The sequence below is a fragment of the Narcine bancroftii genome, chromosome 7, assembly GCF_036971445.1.
Source record: "Narcine bancroftii isolate sNarBan1 chromosome 7, sNarBan1.hap1, whole genome shotgun sequence".
In the NCBI taxonomy this organism is placed as follows: Eukaryota; Metazoa; Chordata; class Chondrichthyes; order Torpediniformes; family Narcinidae; genus Narcine; species Narcine bancroftii.
This window is the reverse complement of record NC_091475.1, coordinates 117,776,382-117,800,547: the sequence shown is the minus strand read 5'-3', so window position 1 is coordinate 117,800,547 and position 24,166 is coordinate 117,776,382.

Below are 24,166 nucleotides of genomic sequence, written 5' to 3'. Positions count from 1 at the left end.
CTAAGTCCCCGCCTCTGATTCCCCAACTTTGATTCCCCACCTCTGATTCCCCAGCTCTGATTCCCCGCCTCTGATTCCCCGCATATGATTCCATGCATCTGATTCCCAGCCTCTGATTCCCAGCCTCTGATTCCCAACCTCTGATTCCCCACCTCTGATTCCCTATATCTGATTCCCCCCCTCTGTTTCGCCGCCTATGATTCCCCGCCTCTGTTTCCCCATATCTGATTCCCCGCCTCTGAATTCCCAACTCTGATTCCCTGCCTCTAATTTCCCATGTCTGATTCCCCGCCTCTGATTCCCCGCGTCTGATTACCGGCCTCTGATTCCCCGCCTCTGATTCCCCATCTCTGATTCACAACCTCTGATTCCCCACCTCTGATTCCCCATATCTGATTCCCCGCCTCTGTTTCCCCGCCTCTGATTCCCCACCTCTGATTCCCAATATCTGATTCCCCGCCTCTGATTCCCCACCTCTGATTCCCCGCCTCTGATTCGCCAGCTATGATTCCCCGCCTCTGATTCCCCGCGTCTGATTCCCTGCCTCTGCTTCCCCGCCTCTGATTCCACATCTCTGATTCACCACCTCTGATTCCCCGCGTCTGATTCCCCGCCTCTGATTCCACATCTCTGATTCCCCATCTCTGATTCCCCAATTCTGATTCCCCGCCTCTGATTCCCCAGCTCTGATTCCTCGCCTCTGATTCCCTTCCTCTGATTCCCAACCTCTGATTCACCACCTCTGATTTCCCATATTGATTCCCTGCATCTGATTCCCCGCCTCTGATTCCCCAACTCTGATTCCCCGCCTCTGATTCCCCAGCTCTGATTCCCCGCCTCTGATTCCCCGTGTTTGATTTCCTGCCTCTGATTCCCGGCCTCTGATTCCCCATCTCTGATTCACCGCCTTTGATTCGCCACCTCTGTTTCCCCAAATCTGATTCCCCGCCTCTGATTCCCCGCGTCTGATTACCGGCCTCTGATTCCCTGCCTCTGATTCCCCATCTCTGATTCACAACCTCTGATTCCCCACCTCTGATTCCCCATATCTGATTCCCCACCTCTGATTCCCGGCCTCTTATTCCCGGCATCTGATTCCGGCCTCTGATTCCCGGCCTCTGATTCCCTGCTTCTGATTCTGATTCCCTGCCTCTGATTCCCCATCTCTGATTCCGCACATCTGATTCCCTGCCTCTGATTACCCCCCTCTGTTTCCCCGCCTCTGATTCCCCGCCTCTGTTTCCCAATATCTAAGTCCCCGCCTCTGATTCCCCAACTCTGATTCCCCACCTCTGATTCCCCAGCTCTGATTCCCCGTCTCTGATTCCCCGCATCTGATTCCCTGCATCTGATTCCAAGCCTCTGATTCCCTGCCTCTGATTCCCAACCTCTGATTCCCCACCTCTGATTCCCCATATCTGATTCCCCGCCTCTGTTTCCCCACCTCTGATTCCCCACCTCTGTTTCCCCATATCTGATTCCCGGCCTCTGATTCCCCGCCTCTGATTCCCCGCCTCTGATTCCCTGCCTCTGATTCCCCATCTCCGATTCCGCACATCTGATTCCCTGCCTCTGATTCCCCGCCTCTGATTCCCCACCTCTGATTCCCTGCCTCTGATTCCCAACCTCTGATTCCCCACCTCTGATTCCCCATATCTGATTCCCCGCCTCTGTTTCCCCGCCTCTGATTCCCCTCCTCTGATTCCCCAACTCTAATTCCCCGCCTCTGATTCCCCAGCTCTGATTCCCCGTGTTTGATTCCCTGCCTCTGATTCCCTGCCCTGATTCCCCATCTCTGTTTCACCGCCTTTGATTCGCCACCTCTGATTCCCCATATCTGATTCCCCGCCTCTGTTTCCCCGCCTCTGATTCCCCGTGTTTGATTCCCTGCCTCTGATTCCCGGCCTCTGATTCCCCATCTCTGATTCACCGCCTTTGATTCGCCACCTCTGATTCCCCAAATCTGATTCACAACCTCTGATTCCCCACCTCTGATACCCCATATCTGATTCCCCGCCTCTGTTTCACCGCCTCTGATTCCCCACCTCTGATTCCCAATATCTGATTCCCCGCCTCTGATTCCCCACCTCTGATTCCCCGCCTCTGATTCGCCAGCTATGATTCCCCGCCTCTTATTCCCCGCGTATGATTCCCTGCCTCTGATTCCCCGCCTCTGATTCCACATCTCTGATTCACCACCTCTGATTCCCCGCGTCTGATTCCCTACCTCTGATTCCCGGACTCTGATTCCCCACCTCTGATTCCCGGCCTCTTATTCCCGGCATCTGATTCCGGCCTCTGATTCCCGGCCTCTGATTCCCTGCTTCTGATTCTGATTCCCTGCCTCTGATTCCCCATCTCTGATTCCGCACATCTAATTCCCTGCCTCTGATTCCCCACCTCTGATTCCCCATATCTGATTCCCCGCCTCTGTTTCCCCGCCTCTGATTCACCGACTCTGTTTCACCATATCTAAGTCCCCGCCTCTGATTCCCCAACTTTGATTCCCCACCTCTGATTCCCCAGCTCTGATTCCCCGCCTCTGATTCCCCGCATATGATTCCATGCATCTGATTCCCAGCCTCTGATTCCCAGCCTCTGATTCCCAACCTCTGATTCCCCACCTCTGATTCCCTATATCTGATTCCCTGCCTCTGTTTCCCCGCCTCTGATTCCCCGCGTCTGATTACCGGCCTCTGATTCCCCGCCTCTGATTCCCCATCTCTGATTCACAACCTCTGATTCCCCACCTCTGATACCCCATATCTGATTCCCCGCCTCTGTTTCACCGCCTCTGATTCCCCACCTCTGATTCCCAATATCTGATTCCCCGCCTCTGATTCCCCACCTCTGATTCCCCGCCTCTGATTCACCAGCTATGATTCCCCGCCTCTTATTCCCCGCGTCTGATTCCCTGCCTCTGATTCTCCGCTTCTGATTCCACATCTCTGATTCACCACCTCTGATTCCCCGCGTCTGATTCCCTGCCTCTGATTCCCGGACTCTGATTCCCCACCTCTGATTCCCGGCCTCTTATTCCCGGCATCTGATTCCGGCCTCTGATTCCCGGCCTCTGATTCCCTGCTTATGATTCTGATTCCCTGCCTCTGATTCCCCATCTCTGATTCCGCACATCTAATTCCCTGCCTCTGATTCCCCACCTCTGATTCCCCATATCTGATTCCCCGCCTCTGTTTCCCCGCCTCTTATTCACCGCCTCTGTTTCCCCATATCTAAGTCCCCGCCTCTGATTCCCCAACTTTGATTCCCCACCTCTGATTCCCCAGCTCTGATTCCCCGCCTCTGATTCCCCGCCTCTGATTCACCGCCTCTGATTCCCCATATCTCATTCCCCGCCTCTAAATCCCCATCTCTGATTCCCGGACTCTGATTCCCCACCTCTGATTCCCGGCCTCTTATTCCCGGCATCTGATTCCGGCCTCTGATTCCCGGCCTCTGATTCCCTGATTCTGATTCTGATTCCCTGCCTCTGATTCCCCATCTCTGATTCCGCACATCTGATTCCCTGCCTCTCATTCCCCACCTCTGATTCCCCATATCTGATTCCCCGCCTCTGTTTCCCCACCTTTGATTCCCCGCCTCTCTTTCCCAATATCTAAGTCCCCGCCTCTGATTCCCCAACTCTGATTCCCCACCTCTGATTCCCCGGCTCTGATTCCCCGCCTCTGATTCCCAGCATCTGATTCCCTGCAACTGATTCCAAGCCTCTTATTCCCTGCCTCTGATTCCCAACCTCTGATTCCCAACCTCTGATTCCACACCTCTGATTCCCCATATCTGATTCCCCGCCTCTGTTTCCCCGCCTCTGATTCCCCGCCTCTGATTCCCCATATCTCATTCCCCGCCTCTGATTCCGCATCTCTGATTCCCAACCTCTGATTCCCCACCTCTGATTCCCCATATCTGATTCCCCGCCTCTGTTTCCCCGCCTCTGTTTCCCCATATCTGATCCCCGCCTCTATTTGCACGCCTCTGATTCCCCGCCTCTGTTTCCCCATATCTGATTCCCCGCCTCTGAATCCCCAACTCTGATTCCCTGCCTCTAATTTCCCATGTCTGATTCCCCGCCTCTGATTCCCCGCGTCTGATTTCCGGCCTCTGATTCCCCGCCTCTGATTCCCCATCTCTGATTCACAACCTCTGATTCCCCACCTCTGATTCCCCATATCTGATTCCCCGCCTCTGTTTCCCCGCCTCTGATTCCCCACCTCTGATTCCCAATATCTGATTTCCCGCCTCTGATTCCCCACCTCTGATTCCCCGCCTCTGATTCGCCAGCTATGATTCCCCGCCTCTGATTCCCCGCGTCTTATTCCCTGCCTCTGATTCCCCGCCTCTGATTCCACATCTCTGATTCACCACCTCTGATTCCCCGCGTCTGATTCCCCACCTCTGATTCCCCATCTCTGATTCCCCATCTCTGATTCCCCAATTCTGATTCCCCGCCTCTTATTCCCCAGCTCTGATTCCTCGCCTCTGATTCCCTTCCACTGATTCCCAACCTCTGATTCCCCACCTCTGATTTCCCATATTGATTCCCTGCGTCTGATTCCCCGCCTCTGATTCCCCAACTCTGATTCACCGCCTCTGATTCCCCAGCTCTAATTCCCCGCCTCTGATTCCCCGTGTTTGATTCCCTGCCTCTGATTCCCGGCCTCTGATTCCCCATCTCTGATTCACCGCCTTTGATTTGCCACCTCTGATTCCCCAAATCTGATTCCCCGCCTCTGAATCCCCATCTCTGATTCCCGGACTCTGATTCCCCACCTCTGATTCCCTGCCTCTTATTCCCGGCATCTGATTCCGGCCTCTGATTCCCGGCCTCTGATTCCCTGCTTTTGATTCTGATTCCCTGCCTCTGATTCCCCATCTCTGATTCCGCACATCTGATTCCCTGCCTCTGATTACCCCCCTCTGTTTCCCCGCCTCTGATTCCCCGCCTCTGTTTCCCAATATCTAAGTCCCCGCCTCTGATTCCCCAACTCTGATTCCCCACCTCTGATTCCCCAGCTCTGATTCCCCGCCTCTGATTCCCCGCATCTGATTCCCTGCATCTGATTCCAAGCATCTGATTCCCTGCCTCTGATTCCCAACCTCTGATTCCCCACCTCTGATTCCCCATATCTGATTCCCCGCCTCTGTTTCCCCGCCTCTGATTCCCCACCTCTGTTTCCCAATATCTGATTCCCGGCCTCTGATTCCCCGCCTCTGATTCCCCGCCTCTGATTCCCTGCCTCTGATTCCCCATCTCCGATTCCGCACATCTGATTCCCTGCCTCTGATTCCCCTCCTCTGATTCCCCGCCTCTGATTCCCTGCCTCTGATTCCCAACCTCTGATTCCCCACCTCTGATTCCCCATATCTGATTCCCCGCCTCTGTTTCCCCGCCTCTGATTCCCCTCCTCTGATTCCCCAACTCTAATTTCCCGCCTCTGATTCCCCAGCTCTGATTCCCCGTGTTTGATTCCCTGCCTCTGATTCCCTGCCCTGATTCCCCATCTCTGTTTCACCGCCTTTGATTCGCCACCTCTGATTCCACATATCTGATTCCCCGCCTCTGTTTCCCCGCCTCTGATTCCCTGCCTCTGATTCCCAACCTCTGATTCCACACCTCTGATTCCCCATATCTGATTCCCCGCCTCTGATTCCCCGCCTCTGATTCCCTGCATCTGATTCCAAGCCTCTGATTCCCTGCCTCTGATTCCCAACCTCTGATTCCCCACCTCTGATTCCCCATATCTGATTCCCCGCCTCTGTTTCCCCACCTCTGATTCCCCACCTCTGTTTCCCCATATCTGATTCCCGGCCTCTGATTTCCCGCCTCTGATTCCCCGCCTCTGATTCCCTGCCTCTGATTCCCCATCTCCGATTCCGCACATCTGATTCCCTGCCTCTGATTCCCCGCCTCTGATTCCCCACCTCTGATTCCCTGCCTCTGATTCCCAACCTCTGATTCCCCACCTCTGATTCCCCATATCTGATTCCCCGCCTCTGTTTCCCCGCCTCTGATTCCCCTCCTCTGATTCCCCAACTCTAATTCCCCGCCTCTGATTCCCCAGCTCTGATTCCCCGTGTTTGATTCCCTGCCTCTGATTCCCTGCCCTGATTCCCCATCTCTGTTTCACCGCCTTTGATTCGCCACCTCTGATTCCCCATATCTGATTCCCCGCCTCTGTTTCCCCGCCTCTGATTCCCTGCCTCTGATTCCCAATCTCTGATTCCACACCTCTGATTCCCAATATCTGATTCCCCGCCTCTGATTCCCCACCTCTGATTCCCCGCCTCTGATTCGCCAGCTATGATTCCCCGCCTCTTATTCCCCGCGTCTGATTCCCTGCCTCTGATTCCCCGCCTCTGATTCCACATCTCTGATTCACCACCTCTGATTCCCCGCGTCTGACTCCCTGCCTCTGATTCCCGGACTCTGATTCCCCACCTCTGATTCCCGGCCTTTTATTCCCGGCATCTGATTCCGGCCTCTGATTCCCGGCCTCTGATTCCCTGCTTATGATTCTGATTCCCTGCCTCTGATTCCCCATCTCTGATTCCGCACATCTAATTCCCTGCCTCTGATTCCCCACCTCTGATTCCCCATATCTGATTCCCCGCCTCTGTTTCCCCGCCTCTTATTCACCGCCTCTGTTTCCCCATATCTAAGTCCCCGCCTCTGATTCCCCAACTTTGATTCCCCACCTCTGATTCCCCAGCTCTGATTCCCCGCCTCTGATTCCCCGCATATGATTCCATGCATCTGATTCCCAGCCTCTGATTCCCAGCCTCTGATTCCCAACCTCTGATTCCCCACCTCTGATTCCCTATATCTGATTCCCCGCCTCTGTTTCCCCGCCTATGATTCCCCGCCTCTGTTTCCCCATATCTGATTCCCCGCCTCTGAATTCCCAACTCTGATTCCCTGCCTCTAATTTCCCATGTCTGATTCCCCGCCTCTGATACCCCGCGTCTGATTACCGGCCTCTGATTCCCCGCCTCTGATTCCCCATCTCTGATTCACAACCTCTGATTCCCCACCTCTGATTCCCCATATCTGATTCCCCGCCTCTGTTTCCCCGCCTCTGATTCCCCACCTCTGATTCCCAATATCTGATTCCCCGCCTCTGATTCCCCACCTCTGATTCCCCGCCTCTGATTCGCCAGCTATGATTCCCCGCCTCTGATTCCCCGCGTCTGATTCCCTGCCTCTGATTCCCCGCCTCTAATTCCACATCTCTGATTCACCACCTCTGATTCCACGCGTCTGATTCCCCGCATCTGATTCCCCATCTCTGATTCCCCATCTCTGATTCCCCAATTCTGATTCCCCGCCTCTGATTCCCCAGCTCTGATTCCTCGCCTCTGATTCCCTTCCTCTGATTCCCAACCTCTGATTCCCCACCTCTGATTTCCCATATTGATTCCCTGCATCTGATTCCCCGCCTCTGATTTCCCAACTCTGATTCCCCGCCTCTGATTCCCCAGCTCTGATTCCCCGCCTCTGATTCCCCGTGTTTGATTCCCTACCTCTGATTCCCGGCCTCTGATTCCCCATCTCTGATTCACCGCCTTTGATTCACAACCTCTGATTCCCCACCTCTAATTCCCCATATCTGATTCCCCGCCTCTGTTTCCCCGCCTCTGATTCCCCGCCTCTGTTTCCCCATATCTGATCCCCGCCTCTATTTGCCCGCCTCTGATTCCCCGCCTCTGTTTCCCCATATCTGATTCCCCGCCTCTGAATGCCCAACTCTGATTCCCTGCCTCTAATTTCCCAGCTCTGATTCCCCGCCTCTGATTCCCCGCGTCTGATTACCGGCCTCTGATTCCCCGCCTCTGATACCCCATCTCTGATTCACAACCTCTGATTCCCCACCTCTGATACCCCATATCTGATTCCCCGCCTTTGTTTCACCGCCACTGATTCCCCACCTCTGATTCCCAATATCTGATTCCCCGCCTCTGATTCCCCAACTCTGATTCCCCGCCTCTGATTCACCAGCTATGATTCCCCGCCTCTTATTCCCCGCGTCTGATTCCCTGCCTCTGATTCCCCGCCTCAGATTCCACATCTCTGATTCACCACCTCTGATTCCCCGCGTCTGATTCCCTGCCTCTGATTCCCGGACTCTGATTCCCCACCTCTGATTCCCGGCCTCTTATTCCCGGCATCTGATTCCGGCCTCTGATTCCCGGCCTCTGATTCCCTGCTTCTGATTCTGATTCCCTGCCTCTGATTCCCCATCTCTGATTCCGCACATCTAATTCCCTGCCTCTGATTCCACACCTCTGATTCCCCATATCTGATTCCCCGCCTCTGTTTCCCCGCCTCTGATTCACCGCCTCTGTTTCCCCATATCTAAGTCCCCGCCTCTGATTCCCCAACTTTGATTCCCCACCTCTGATTCCCCAACTCTGATTCCCCGCCTCTGATTCCCCGCATATGATTCCATGCATCTGATTCCCAGCCTCTGATTCCCAGCCTCTGATTCCCAACCTCTGATTCCCCACCTCTGATTCCCTATATCTGATTCCCCGCCTCTGTTTCCCCGCCTCTGATTCCCCGCCTCTGTTTCCCCATATCTGATTCCACGCCTCTGAATCCCCAACTCTGATTCCCTGCCTCTAATTTCCCATGTCTGATTCCCCGCCTCTGATTCCCCGCGTCTGATTACCGGCCTCTGATTCCCCGCCTCTGATTCCCCATCTCTGATTCACAACCTCTGATTCCCCACCTCTGATTCCCCATATCTGATTCCCCGCCTCTGTTTCCCCGCCTCTGATTCCCCACATCTGATTCCCAATATCTGATTCCCCGCCTCTGATTCCCCACCTCTGATTCCCCGCCTCTGATTCACCAGCTATGATTCCCCGCCTCTGATTCCCCGCGTCTGATTCCCTGCCTCTGATTCCCCGCCTCTGATTCCACATCTCTGATTCACCACCTCTGATTCCCCGCGTCTGATTCCCCGCCTCTGATTCCCCATCTCTGATGCCCCAGCTCTGATTCCCCAATTCTGATTCCCCGCCTCTGATTCCCCAGCTCTGATTCCTCGCCTCTGATTCCCTTCCTCTGATTCCCAACCTCTGATTCCCCACCTCTGATTTCCCATATTGATTCCCTGCATCTGATTCCCCGCCTCTGATTCCCCAACTCTGATTCCCCGCCTCTGATTCCCCAGCTCTGATTCCCCGCCTCTGTTTCACCGCCTCTGATTCCCCACCTCTGATTCCCAATATCTGATTCCCCGCCTCTGATTCCCCACCTCTGATTCCCCGCCTCTGATTCGCCAGCTATGATTCCCCGCCTCTTATTCCCCGCGTATGATTCCCTGCCTCTGATTCCCCGCCTCTGATTCCACATCTCTGATTCACCACCTCTGATTCCCCGCGTCTGATTCCCTACCTCTGATTCCCGGACTCTGATTCCCCACCTCTGATTCCCGGCCTCTTATTCCCGGCATCTGATTCCGGCCTCTGATTCCCGGCCTCTGATTCCCTGCTTCTGATTCTGATTCCCTGCCTCTGATTCCCCATCTCTGATTCCGCACATCTAATTCCCTGCCTCTGATTCCCCACCTCTGATTCCCCATATCTGATTCCCCGCCTCTGTTTCCCCGCCTCTGATTCACCGACTCTGTTTCCCCATATCTAAGTCCCCGCCTCTGATTCCCCAACTTTGATTCCCCACCTCTGATTCCCCAGCTCTGATTCCCCGCCTCTGATTCCCCGCATATGATTCCATGCATCTGATTCCCAGCCTCTGATTCCCAGCCTCTGATTCCCAACCTCTGATTCCCCACCTCTGATTCCCTATATCTGATTCCCTGCCTCTGTTTCCCCGCCTCTGATTCCCCGCGTCTGATTACCGGCCTCTGATTCCCCGCCTCTGATTCCCCATCTCTGATTCACAACCTCTGATTCCCCACCTCTGATACCCCATATCTGATTCCCCGCCTCTGTTTCACCGCCTCTGATTCCCCACCTCTGATTCCCAATATCTGATTCCCCGCCTCTGATTCCCCACCTCTGATTCCCCGCCTCTGATTCGCCAGCTATGATTCCCCGCCTCTTATTCCCCGCGTCTGATTCCCTGCCTCTGATTCTCCGCCTCTGATTCCACATCTCTGATTCACCACCTCTGATTCCCCGCGTCTGATTCCCTGCCTCTGATTCCCGGACTCTGATTCCCCACCTCTGATTCCCGGCCTCTTATTCCCGGCATCTGATTCCGGCCTCTGATTCCCGGCCTCTGATTCCCTGCTTATGATTCTGATTCCCTGCCTCTGATTCCCCATCTCTGATTCCGCACATCTAATTCCCTGCCTCTGATTCCCCACCTCTGATTCCCCATATCTGATTCCCCGCCTCTGTTTCCCCGCCTCTTATTCACCGCCTCTGTTTCCCCATATCTAAGTCCCCGCCTCTGATTCCCCAACTTTGATTCCCCACCTCTGATTCCCCAGCTCTGATTCCCCGCCTCTGATTCCCCGCATATGATTCCATGCATCTGATTCCCAGCCTCTGATTCCCAGCCTCTGATTCCCAACCTCTGATTCCCCACCTCTGATTCCCTATATCTGATTCCCCCCCTCTGTTTCGCCGCCTATGATTCCCCGCCTCTGTTTCCCCATATCTGATTCCCCGCCTCTGAATTCCCAACTCTGATTCCCTGCCTCTAATTTCCCATGTCTGATTCCCCGCCTCTGATTCCCCGCGTCTGATTACCGGCCTCTGATTCCCCGCCTCTGATTCCCCATCTCTGATTCACAACCTCTGATTCCCCACCTCTGATTCCCCATATCTGATTCCCCGCCTCTGTTTCCCCGCCTCTGATTCCCCACCTCTGATTCCCAATATCTGATTCCCCGCCTCTGATTCCCCACCTCTGATTCCCCGCCTCTGATTCGCCAGCTATGATTCCCCGCCTCTGATTCCCCGCGTCTGATTCCCTGCCTCTGCTTCCCCGCCTCTGATTCCACATCTCTGATTCACCACCTCTGATTCCCCGCGTCTGATTCCCCGCCTCTGATTCCACATCTCTGATTCCCCATCTCTGATTCCCCAATTCTGATTCCCCGCCTCTGATTCCCCAGCTCTGATTCCTCGCCTCTGATTCCCTTCCTCTGATTCCCAACCTCTGATTCACCACCTCTGATTTCCCATATTGATTCCCTGCATCTGATTCCCCGCCTCTGATTCCCCAACTCTGATTCCCCGCCTCTGATTCCCCAGCTCTGATTCCCCGCCTCTGATTCCCCGTGTTTGATTTCCTGCCTCTGATTCCCGGCCTCTGATTCCCCATCTCTGATTCACCGCCTTTGATTCGCCACCTCTGTTTCCCCAAATCTGATTCCCCGCCTCTGATTCCCCGCGTCTGATTACCGGCCTCTGATTCCCTGCCTCTGATTCCCCATCTCTGATTCACAACCTCTGATTCCCCACCTCTGATTCCCCATATCTGATTCCCCACCTCTGATTCCCGGCCTCTTATTCCCGGCATCTGATTCCGGCCTCTGATTCCCGGCCTCTGATTCCCTGCTTCTGATTCTGATTCCCTGCCTCTGATTCCCCATCTCTGATTCCGCACATCTGATTCCCTGCCTCTGATTACCCCCCTCTGTTTCCCCGCCTCTGATTCCCTGCCTCTGTTTCCCAATATCTAAGTCCCCGCCTCTGATTCCCCAACTCTGATTCCCCACCTCTGATTCCCCAGCTCTGATTCCCCGTCTCTGATTCCCCGCATCTGATTCCCTGCATCTGATTCCAAGCCTCTGATTCCCTGCCTCTGATTCCCAACCTCTGATTCCCCACCTCTGATTCCCCATATCTGATTCCCCGCCTCTGTTTCCCCACCTCTGATTCCCCACCTCTGTTTCCCCATATCTGATTCCCGGCCTCTGATTCCCCGCCTCTGATTCCCCGCCTCTGATTCCCTGCCTCTGATTCCCCATCTCCGATTCCGCACATCTGATTCCCTGCCTCTGATTCCCCGCCTCTGATTCCCCACCTCTGATTCCCTGCCTCTGATTCCCAACCTCTGATTCCCCACCTCTGATTCCCCATATCTGATTCCCCGCCTCTGTTTCCCCGCCTCTGATTCCCCTCCTCTGATTCCCCAACTCTAATTCCCCGCCTCTGATTCCCCAGCTCTGATTCCCCGTGTTTGATTCCCTGCCTCTGATTCCCTGCCCTGATTCCCCATCTCTGTTTCACCGCCTTTGATTCGCCACCTCTGATTCCCCATATCTGATTCCCCGCCTCTGTTTCCCCGCCTCTGATTCCCTGCCTCTGATTCCCAATCTCTGATTCCACACCTCTGATTCCCCATATCTGATTCCCCGCCTCTGTTTCCCCGCCTCTGCTTCCCTGCCCCTGTTTCCCCATATCTGATTCCCTGCCTCTGATTCTCCAACTCTGATTCCCCGCCTCTGATTCCCCAGCTCTGATTCCCCGCCTCTGATTTCCCTTGTTTGATTCCCTGCCTCTGATTCCCCGCCTCTGATTCCCCATCTCTGATTCACCGCCTTTGATTCGCCACCTCTGATTCCACATATCTGAGTCCCCACCTCTGTTTCCCCGCCTCTGATTCCCCACCTCTGATTCTCCATATCTCATTCCCCGCCTCTGAATCCCCATCTCTGATTCCCGGACTCTGATTCCCCACCTCTGATTCCCGGCCTCTTATTCCCAGCATCTGATTCCCGGCCTCTGATTCCCGGCCTCTGATTCCCCGCTTCTGATTCTGATTCCCTGCCTCTGATTCCCCATCTCTGATTCACCGCCTTTGATTCACAACCTCTGATTCCCCACCTCTGATACCCCATATCTGATTCCCCGCCTTTGTTTCACCGCCTCTGATTCCCCGCCTCTGATTCCCCGTGTTTGATTCCCTGCCTCTGATTCCCGGCCTCTGATTCCCCATCTCTGATTCACCGCCTTTGATTCACAACCTCTGATTCCCCACCTCTGATTCCCCATATCTGATTCCCCGCCTCTATTTCCCCGCCTCTCATTCCCCGCCTCTGTTTCCCCATATCTGATCCCCGCCTCTATTTGCCCGCCTCTGATTCCCCGCCTCTGTTTCCCCATATCTAAGTCCCCGCCTCTGATTCCCCAACTTTGATTCCCCACCTCTGATTCCCCAGCTCTGATTCCCCGCCTCTGATTCCCCGCATATGATTCCATGCATCTGATTCCCAGCCTCTGATTCCCAGCCTCTGATTCCCAACCTCTGATTCCCCACCTCTGATTCCCTATATCTGATTCCCTGCCTCTGTTTCCCCGCCTCTGATTCCCCGCGTCTGATTACCGGCCTCTGATTCCCCGCCTCTGATTCCCCATCTCTGAATCACAACCTCTGATTCCCCACCTCTGATACCCCATATCTGATTCCCCGCCTCTGTTTCACCGCCTCTGATTCCCCACCTCTGATTCCCAATATCTGATTCCCCGCCTCTGATTCCCCACCTCTGATTCCCCGCCTCTGATTCGCCAGCTATGATTCCCCGCCTCTTATTCCCCGCGTCTGATTCCCTGCCTCTGATTCCCCGCCTCTGATTCCACATCTCTGATTCACCACCTCTGATTCCCCGCGTCTGATTCCCTGCCTCTGATTCCCGGACTCTGATTCCCCACCTCTGATTCCCGGCCTCTTATTCCCGGCATCTGATTCCGGCCTCTGATTCCCGGCCTCTGATTCCCTGCTTATGATTCTGATTCCCTGCCTCTGATTCCCCATCTCTGATACCGCACATCTAATTCCCTGCCTCTGATTCCCCACCTCTGATTCCCCATATCTGATTCCCCGCCTCTGTTTCCCCGCCTCTTATTCACCGCCTCTGTTTCCCCATATCTAAGTCCCCGCCTCTGATTCCCCAACTTTGATTCCCCACCTCTGATTCCCCAGCTCTGATTCCCCGCCTCTGATTCCCCGCATATGATTCCATGCATCTGATTCCCAGCCTCTGATTCCCAGCCTCTGATTCCCAACCTCTGATTCCCCACCTCTGATTCCCTATATCTGATTCCCCGCCTCTGTTTCCCCGCCTATGATTCCCCGCCTCTGTTTCCCCATATCTGATTCCCCGCCTCTGAATTCCCAACTCTGATTCCCTGCCTCTAATTTCCCATGTCTGATTCCCCGCCTCTGATTCCCCGCGTCTGATTACCGGCCTCTGATTCCCCGCCTCTGATTCCCCATCTCTGATTCACAACCTCTGATTCCCCACCTCTGATTCCCCATATCTGATTCCCCGCCTCTGTTTCCCCGCCTCTGATTCCCCACCTCTGATTCCCAATATCTGATTCCCCGCCTCTGATTCCCCACCTCTGATTCCCCGCCTCTGATTCGCCAGCTATGATTCCCCGCCTCTGATTCCCCGCGTCTGATTCCCTGCCTCTGCTTCCCCGCCTCTGATTCCACATCTCTGATTCACCACCTCTGATTCCCCGCGTCTGATTCCCCGCCTCTGATTCCCCATCTCTGATTCCCCATCTCTGATTCCCCAATTCTGATTCCCCGCCTCTGATTCCCCAGCTCTGATTCCTCGCCTCTGATTCCCTTCCTCTGATTCCCAACCTCTGATTCACCACCTCTGATTTCCCATATAGATTCCCTGCATCTGATTCCCCGCCTCTGATTCCCCAACTCTGATTCCCCGCCTCTGATTCCCCAGCTCTGATTCCCCGCCTCTGATTCCCCGTGTTTGATTCCCTGCCTCTGATTCCCGGCCTCTGATTCCCCATCTCTGATTCACCGCCTTTGATTCGCCACCTCTGATTCCCCAAATCTGATTCCCCGCCTCTGTTTCCCCGCCTCTGATTCCCCGCCTCTGATTCCCCGCATCTGATTACCGGCCTCTGATTCCCCGCCTCTGATTCCCCATCTCTGATTCACAACCTCTGATTCCCCACCTCTGATTCCCCATATCTGATTCCCCACCTCTGATTCCCGGCCTCTTATTCCCGGCATCTGATTCCGGCCTCTGATTCCCGGCCTCTGATTCCCTGCTTCTGATTCTGATTCCCTGCCTCTGATTCCCCATCTCTGATTCCCCGCCTCTGATTCCCCATCTCTGATTCACCGCCTTTGATTCGCCACCTCTGATTCCACATATCTGATTCCCCGCCTCTGATTCCCCAACTCTGATTCCCCGCCTCTGATTCTCCATATCTCATTCCCCGCCTCTGAATCCCCATCTCTGATTCCCGGACTCTGATTCCCCACCTCTGATTCCCGGCCTCTTATTCCCAGCATCTGATTCCCGGCCTCTGATTCCCGGCCTCTGATTCCCCGCTTCTGATTCTGATTCCCTGCCTCTGATTCCCCATCTCTGATTCTGCACATCTGATTCCCTGCCTCTGATTCCCCACCTCTGATTCCCCATATCGGATTTCCCGCCTCTGTTTCCCCATATCTAATTCCCAACCTCTGATGCACCAACTCTGATTCCCTGCCTCTGATTCCCCGCGTTCTATTCCCTGCCTCTGATTCCCCGCCTGTGATTCCCCATCTCTGATTCACCACCTCTGATTCCCCACCTCTGATTCCCCATATCTAATTCCCCGCCTCTGTTTGCCCGCCTCTGATTCCCCGCCTCTGTTTCCCCATATCTGATTCCCCGCCTCTGAATCCCCAACTCTGATTCCCTGCCTCTGATTCCCCAGCTCTGATTCCCCGCCTTTGATTCCCCCCGTCTGATTCCCAGCCTCTGAATCCCCGTGTCTGATTTCCTGCCTCTGATTCCCCGCCTCTGATTCCCCATCTCTGATTCACAGCCTCTGATTCCCCACCTCTGATTCCCCATCTCTGATTCCGCACATCTGATTCCCTGCCTCTGATTCCCCGACTCTGATCCCCACCTCTGATTCCCCAGCTCTGAATCCCCGCCTCTGATTCCCCAACTCTGATTCCCCGCCTCTGATTCCCCAGCTCTGATTCCCCGCCTCTGATTCCCCGTGTTTGATTCCCTGCCTCTGATTCCCCGCCTCTGATTCCCCATCTCTCATTCAACGCCTTTGATTCGCCACCTCTGATTCCCCATATCTGATTCCTCGCCTCTGTTTCCCCGCCTCTGATTCCCCGCCTCTGATTCCCCATATCTCATTCCCCGCCTCTGATTCCCCATCTCTGATTCCCGGACTCTGAATCCCCACCTCTGATTCCCGGCCTCTTATTCCCGGCATCTGATTCCGGCCTCTGATTCCCGGCCTCTGATTCCATGCTTCTGATTCCCCATCTCTGATTCCGCAAATCTAATTCCCTGCCTCTGATTCCCCACCTCTGATTACCCATATCTGATTCCCCGCCTCTGTTTCCCCACCTCTGATTCCCCGCCTCTGTTTCCCCATATCTAAGTCCCCGCCTCTGATTCCCCAACTTTGATTCCCCACCTCTGATTCCCCAGCTCTGATTCCCCGCCTCTGATTCCCCGCATCTGATTCCATGCATCTGATTCCCAGCCTCTGATTCCCAGCCTCTGATTCCCAACCTCTGATTCCCCACCTCTGATCCCCATATCTGATTCCCCGCCTCTGTTTCCCCGCCTCTGATTCCCCGCCTCTGTTTCCCCATATCTGATCCCCGCCTCTATTTGCCCGCCTCTGATTCCCCGCCTCTGTTTCCCCATATCTGATTCCCCGCCTTTGAATCCCCAACTCTGATTCCCTGCCTCTAATTTCCCAGCTCTGATTCCCCGCCTCTGATTCCCCGCGTCTGATTACCGGCCTCTGATTCCCCGCCTCTGATTCCCCATCTCTGATTCACAACCTCTGATTCCCCACCTCTGATACCCCATATCTGATTCCCCGCCTCTGTTTCACCGCCTCTGATTCCCCACCTCTGATTCCCAATATCTGATTCCCCGCCTCTGATTCTCCACCTCTGATTCCCCGCCTCCGATTCGCCAGCTATGATTCCCCGCCTCTTATTCCCCGCGTCTGATTCCCTGCCTCTGATTCCCCGCCTCTGATTCCACATCTCTGATTCACCACCTCTGATTCCCCGCGTCTGATTCCCTGCCTCTGATTCCCCATCTCTGATTCCCCATCTCTGATTCCCCAATTCTGATTCCCCTCCTCTGATTCCCCGTGTTTGATTCCCTGCCTCTGATTCCCGGCCTCTGATTCCCCATCTCTGATTCCCCGCCTTTGATTCGCCCCGTCTGATTCCCAGCCTCTGAATCCCCGTGTCTGATTTCCTGCCTCTGATTCCCCGCCTCTGATTCCCCATCTCTGATTCACAGCCTCTGATTCCCCACCTCTGATTCCCCATCTCTGATTCCGCACATCTGATTCCCTGCCTCTGATTCCCCGACTCTGATCCCCACCTCTGATTCCCCAGCTCTGATTCCCCGCCTCTGATTCCCCAACTCTGATTCCCCGCCTCTGATACCCCAGCTCTGATTCCCCGCCTCTGATTCCCCGTGTTTGATTCCCTGCCTCTGATTCCCCGCCTCTGATTCCCCATATCTGATTCCTCGCCTCTGTTTCCCCGCCTCTGATTCCCCGCCTCTGATTCCCCATATCTCATTCCCCGCCTCTGATTCCCCATCTCTGATTCCCGGACTCTGATTCCACACCTCTGATTCCCGGCCTCTTATTCCCGGCATCTGATTCCGGCCTCTGATTCCCGGCCTCTGATTCCATGCTTCTGATTCCCCATCTCTGATTCCGCAAATCTAATTCTCTGCCTCTGATTCCCCACCTCTGATTCCCCATATCTGATTCCCCGCCTCTGTTTCCCCACCTCTGATTCCCCGCCTCTTATTCCCCATATCTCATTCCCCGCCTCTGAATCCCCATCTCTGATTCCCGGACTCTGATTCCCAACCTCTGATATCCGGCCTCTTATTCCCGGCATCTGATTCCGGCCTCTGATTCCCGGCATCTGATTCCCTGCTTCTGATTCTGATTCCCTGCCTTTGATTCCCCATCTCTGATTCCGCACATCTGATTCCCTGCCTCTGATTCCCCATCTCTGATTCCCCATATCTGATTCCCCGCCTCTGTTTCCCCGCCTCTGATTCCCCGCCTCTGTTTCACAATATCTAAGTCCCCGCCTCTGTTTCCCCGCCTCTGATTCCCCGCCTCTGATTCCCCGCGTCTGATTACCGGCCTCTGATTCCCCGCCTCTGATTCCCCATCTCTGATTCACAACCTCTGATTCCCCACCTCTGATTCCCCATATCTGATTCCCCACCTCTGATTCCCGGCCTCTTATTCCCGGCATCTGATTCCGGCCTCTGATTCCCGGCCTCTGATTCCCTGCTTCTGATTCTGATTCCCTGCCTCTGATTCCCCATCTCTGATTCTGCACATCTGATTCCCTGCCTCTGATTACCCCCCTCTGTTTCCCCGCCTCTGATTCCCCGCCTCTGTTTCCCAATATCTCTGATTCCCCAACTCTGATTCCCCACCTCTGATTCCCCAGCTCTGATTCCCCGCCTCTGATTCCCCGCATCTGATTCCCTGCATCTGATTCCAAGCCTCTGATTCCCTGCCTCTGATTCCCAACCTCTGATTCCCCACCTCTGATTCCCCATATCTGATTCCCCGCCTCTGTTTCCCCGCCTCTGATTCCCCACCTCTGTTTCCCCATATCTGATTCCCGGCCTCTGATTCCCCGCCTCTGTTTCCCCGCCTCTGATTCCCCTCCTCTGATTCCCCAACTCTAATTCCCCGCCTCTGATTCCCCAGCTCTGATTTCCCGTGTTTGATTCCCTGCCTCTGATTCCCTGCCCTGATTCCCCATCTCTGTTTCACCGCCTTTGATTCGCCACCTCTGATACCCCATATCTGATTCCCCGCCTCTGTTTCCACGCCTCTGATTCCCTGCCTCTGATTCCCAACCTCGAATTCCACACCTCTGATTCCCCATATCTGATTCCCCGCCTCTGTTTCCCCGCCTCTGATTCCCCAGCTCTGATTCCCCGCCTCTGATTCGCCGCATCTGATTCCCTGCATCTGATTCCAAGCCTCTGATTCCCTGCCTCTGATTCCCAACCTCTGATTCCCCACCTCTGATTCCCCATATCTGATTCCCCGCCTCTGTTTCCCCGCCTCTGATTCCCCACCTCTGTTTCCCCATATCTGATTCCCGGCCTCTGATTCCCCGCCTCTGATTCCCCGCCTCTGATTCCCTGCCTCTGATTCCCCATCTCCGATTCCGCACATCTGATTCCCCGCATCTGATTCCCTGCATCTGATTCCAAGCCTCTGATTCCCTGCCTCTGATTCCCAACCTCTGATTCCCCACCTCTGATTCCCCATATCTGATTCCCCGCCTCTGTTTCCCCGCCTCTGATTCCCCACCTCTGTTTCCCCATATCTGATTCCCGGCCTCTGATTCCCCGCCTCTGATTCCCCGCCTCTGATTCCCTGCCTCTGATTCCCCATCTCCGATTCCGCACATCTGATTCCCTGCCTCTGATTCCCCGCCTCTGATTCCCCACCTCTGATTCCCTGCCTCTGATTCCCAACCTCTGATTCCCCACCTCTGATTCCCCATATCTGATTCCCCGCCTCTGTTTCCCCGCCTCTGATTCCCCTCCTCTGATTCCCCAACTCTAATTCCCCGCCTCTTTCCCCAGCTCTGATTCCCCGTGTTTGATTCCCTGCCTCTGATTCCCTGCCCTGATTCCCCACCTCTGTTTCCCCATATCTGATTCCCGGCCTCTGATTCCCCGCCTCTGATTCCCCGCCTCTGATTCCCTGCCTCTGATTCCCCATCTCCGATTCCGCACATCTGATTCCCTGCCTCTGATTCCCCGCCTCTGATTCCCCACCTCTGATTCCCTGCCTCTGATTCCCAACCTCTGATTCCCCACCTCTGATTCCCCATATCTGATTCCCCGCCTCTGTTTCCCCGCCTCTGATTCCCCTCCTCTGATTCCCCAACTCTAATTCCCCGCCTCTTTCCCCAGCTCTGATTCCCCGTGTTTGATTCCCTGCCTCTGATTCCCTGCCCTGATTCCCCATCTCTGTTTCACCGCCTTTGATTCGCCACCTCTGATTCCCCATATCTGATTCCCCGCCTCTGTTTCCCCGCCTCTGATTCCCTGCCTCTGATTCCCAACCTCTGATTCCACACCTCTGATTCCCCATATCTGATTCCCCGCCTCTGTTTCCCCGCCTCTGATTCCCTGCCCCTGTTTCCCCATATCTGATTCCCTGCCTCTGATTCCCCAACTCTGATTCCCCGCCTCTGATTCCCCATCTCTGATTCACCGCCTTTGATTCGCCACCTCTGATTCCACATATCTGATTCCCCGCCTCTGATTCCCCAACTCTGATTCCCCGCCTCTGATTCTCCATATCTCATTCCCCGCCTCTGAATCCCCAGCTCTGATTCCCCGCCTCTGATTCCCCGCATCTGATTCCCTGCATCTGATTCCAAGCCTCTGATTCCCTGCCTCTGATTCCCAACCTCTGATTCCCCACCTCTGATTCCCCATATCTGATTCCCCGCCTCTGTTTCCCCGCCTCTGATTCCCCACCTCTGTTTCCCCATATCTGATTCCCGGCCTCTGATTCCCCGCCTCTGTTTCCCCGCCTCTGATTCCCCTCCTCTGATTCCCCAACTCTAATTCCCCGCCTCTGATTCCCCAGCTCTGATTTCCCGTGTTTGATTCCCTGCCTCTGATTCCCTGCCCTGATTCCCCATCTCTGTTTCACCGCCTTTGATTCGCCACCTCTGATACCCCATATCTGATTCCCCGCCTCTGTTTCCACGCCTCTGATTCCCTGCCTCTGATTCCCAACCTCTGATTCCACACCTCTGATTCCCCATATCTGATTCCCCGCCTCTGTTTCCCCGCCTCTGATTCCCCAGCTCTGATTCCCCGCCTCTGATTCGCCGCATCTGATTCCCTGCATCTGATTCCAAGCCTCTGATTCCCTGCCTCTGATTCCCAACCTCTGATTCCCCACCTCTGATTCCCCATATCTGATTCCCCGCCTCTGTTTCCCCGCCTCTGATTCCCCACCTCTGTTTCCCCATATCTGATTCCCGGCCTCTGATTCCCCGCCTCTGATTCCCCGCCTCTGATTCCCTGCCTCTGATTCCCCATCTCCGATTCCGCACATCTGATTCCCCGCATCTGATTCCCTGCATCTGATTCCAAGCCTCTGATTCCCTGCCTCTGATTCCCAACCTCTGATTCCCCACCTCTGATTCCCCATATCTGATTCCCCGCCTCTGTTTCCCCGCCTCTGATTCCCCACCTCTGTTTCCCCATATCTGATTCCCGGCCTCTGATTCCCCGCCTCTGATTCCCCGCCTCTGATTCCCTGCCTCTGATTCCCCATCTCCGATTCCGCACATCTGATTCCCTGCCTCTGATTCCCCGCCTCTGATTCCCCACCTCTGATTCCCTGCCTCTGATTCCCAACCTCTGATTCCCCACCTCTGATTCCCCATATCTGATTCCCCGCCTCTGTTTCCCCGCCTCTGATTCCCCTCCTCTGATTCCCCAACTCTAATTCCCCGCCTCTTTCCCCAGCTCTGATTCCCCGTGTTTGATTCCCTGCCTCTGATTCCCTGCCCTGATTCCCCATCTCTGTTTCACCGCCTTTGATTCGCCACCTCTGATTCCCCATATCTGATTCCCCGCCTCTGTTTCCCCGCCTCTGATTCCCTGCCTCTGATTCCCAACCTCTGATTCCACACCTCTGATTCCCCATATCTGATTCCCCGCCTCTGTTTCCCCGCCTCTGATTCCCTGCCCCTGTTTCCCCATATCTGATTCCCTGCCTCTGATTCCCCAACTCTGATTCCCCGCCTCTGATTCCCCATCTCTGATTCACCGCCTTTGATTCGCCACCTCTGATTCCACATATCTGATTCCCCGCCTCTGATTCCCCAACTCTGATTCCCCGCCTCTGATTCTCCATATCTCATTCCCCGCCTCTGAATCCCCATCTCTGATTCCCGGACTCTGATTCCCCACCTCTGATTCCCGGCCTCTTATTCCCAGCATCTGATTCCCGGCCTCTGATTCCCGGCCTCTGATTCCCCGCTTCTGATTCTGATTCCCTGCCTCTGATTCAAAATCTCTGATTCTGCACATCTGATTCCCTGCCTCTGATTCCCCACCTCTGATTCCCCATATCGGATTTCCCGCCTCCGTTTCCCCATGTCTAATTCCCAACCTCTGATGCACCAACTCTGATTCCCTGCCTCTGATTCCCCGCGTTCTATTCCCTGCCTCTGATTCCCCGCCTGTGATTCCCCATCTCTGATTCACCACCTCTGATTCCCCACCTCTGATTCCCCAGCTCTGATTCCCCGCCTCTGATTCCCCGCATATGATTCCATGCATCTGATTCCCAGCCTCTGATTCCCAGCCTCTGATTCCCAACCTCTGATTCCCCACCTCTGATTCCCTATATCTGATTCCCTGCCTCTGTTTCCCCGCCTCTGATTCCCCGCGTCTGATTACCGGCCTCTGATTCCCCGCCTCTGATTCCCCATCTCTGATTCACAACCTCTGATTCCCCACCTCTGATACCCCATATCTGATTCCCCGCCTCTGTTTCACCGCCTCTGATTCCCCACCTCTGATTCCCAATATCTGATTCCCCGCCTCTGATTCCCCACCTCTGATTCCCCGCCTCTGATTCGCCAGCTATGATTCCCCGCCTCTTATTCCCCGCGTCTGATTCCCTGCCTCTGATTCCCCGCCTCTGATTCCACATCTCTGATTCACCACCTCTGATTCCCCGCGTCTGATTCCCTGCCTCTGATTCCCGGACTCTGATTCCCCACCTCTGATTCCCGGCCTCTTATTCCCGGCATCTGATTCCGGCCTCTGATTCCCGGCCTCTGATTCCCTGCTTATGATTCTGATTCCCTGCCTCTGATTCCCCATCTCTGATACCGCACATCTAATTCCCTGCCTCTGATTCCCCACCTCTGATTCCCCATATCTGATTCCCCTCCTCTGTTTCCCCGCCTCTTATTCACCGCCTCTGTTTCCCCATATCTAAGTCCCCGCCTCTGATTCCCCAACTTTGATTCCCCACCTCTGATTCCCCAGCTCTGATTCCCCGCCTCTGATTCCCCGCATATGATTCCATGCATCTGATTCCCAGCCTCTGATTCCCAGCCTCTGATTCCCAACCTCTGATTCCCCACCTCTGATTCCCTATATCTGATTCCCCGCCTCTGTTTCCCCGCCTATGATTCCCCGCCTCTGTTTCCCCATATCTGATTCCCCGCCTCTGAATTCCCAACTCTGATTCCCTGCCTCTAATTTCCCATGTCTGATTCCCCGCCTCTGATTCCCCGCGTCTGATTACCGGCCTCTGATTCCCCGCCTCTGATTCCCCATCTCTGATTCACAACCTCTGATTCCCCACCTCTGATTCCCCATATCTGATTCCCCGCCTCTGTTTCCCCGCCTCTGATTCCCCACCTCTGATTCCCAATATCTGATTCCCCGCCTCTGATTCCCCACCTCTGATTCCCCGCCTCTGATTCGCCAGCTATGATTCCCCGCCTCTGATTCCCCGCGTCTGATTCCCTGCCTCTGCTTCCCCGCCTCTGATTCCACATCTCTGATTCACCACCTCTGATTCCCCGCGTCTGATTCCCCGCCTCTGATTCCCCATCTCTGATTCCCCATCTCTGATTCCCCAATTCTGATTCCCCGCCTCTGATTCCCCAGCTCTGATTCCTCGCCTCTGATTCCCTTCCTCTGATTCCCAACCTCTGATTCACCACCTCTGATTTCCCATATAGATTCCCTGCATCTGATTCCCCGCCTCTGATTCCCCAACTCTGATTCCCCGCCTCTGATTCCCCAGCTCTGATTCCCCGCCTCTGATTCCCCGTGTTTGATTCCCTGCCTCTGATTCCCGGCCTCTGATTCCCCATCTCTGATTCACCGCCTTTGATTCGCCACCTCTGATTCCCCAAATCTGATTCCCCGCCTCTGTTTCCCCGCCTCTGATTCCCCGCCTCTGATTCCCCGCGTCTGATTACCGGCCTCTGATTCCCCGCCTCTGATTCCCCATCTCTGATTCACAACCTCTGATTCCCCACCTCTGATTCCCCATATCTGATTCCCCACCTCTGATTCCCGGCCTCTTATTCCCGGCATCTGATTCCGGCCTCTGATTCCCGGCCTCTGATTCCCTGCTTCTGATTCTG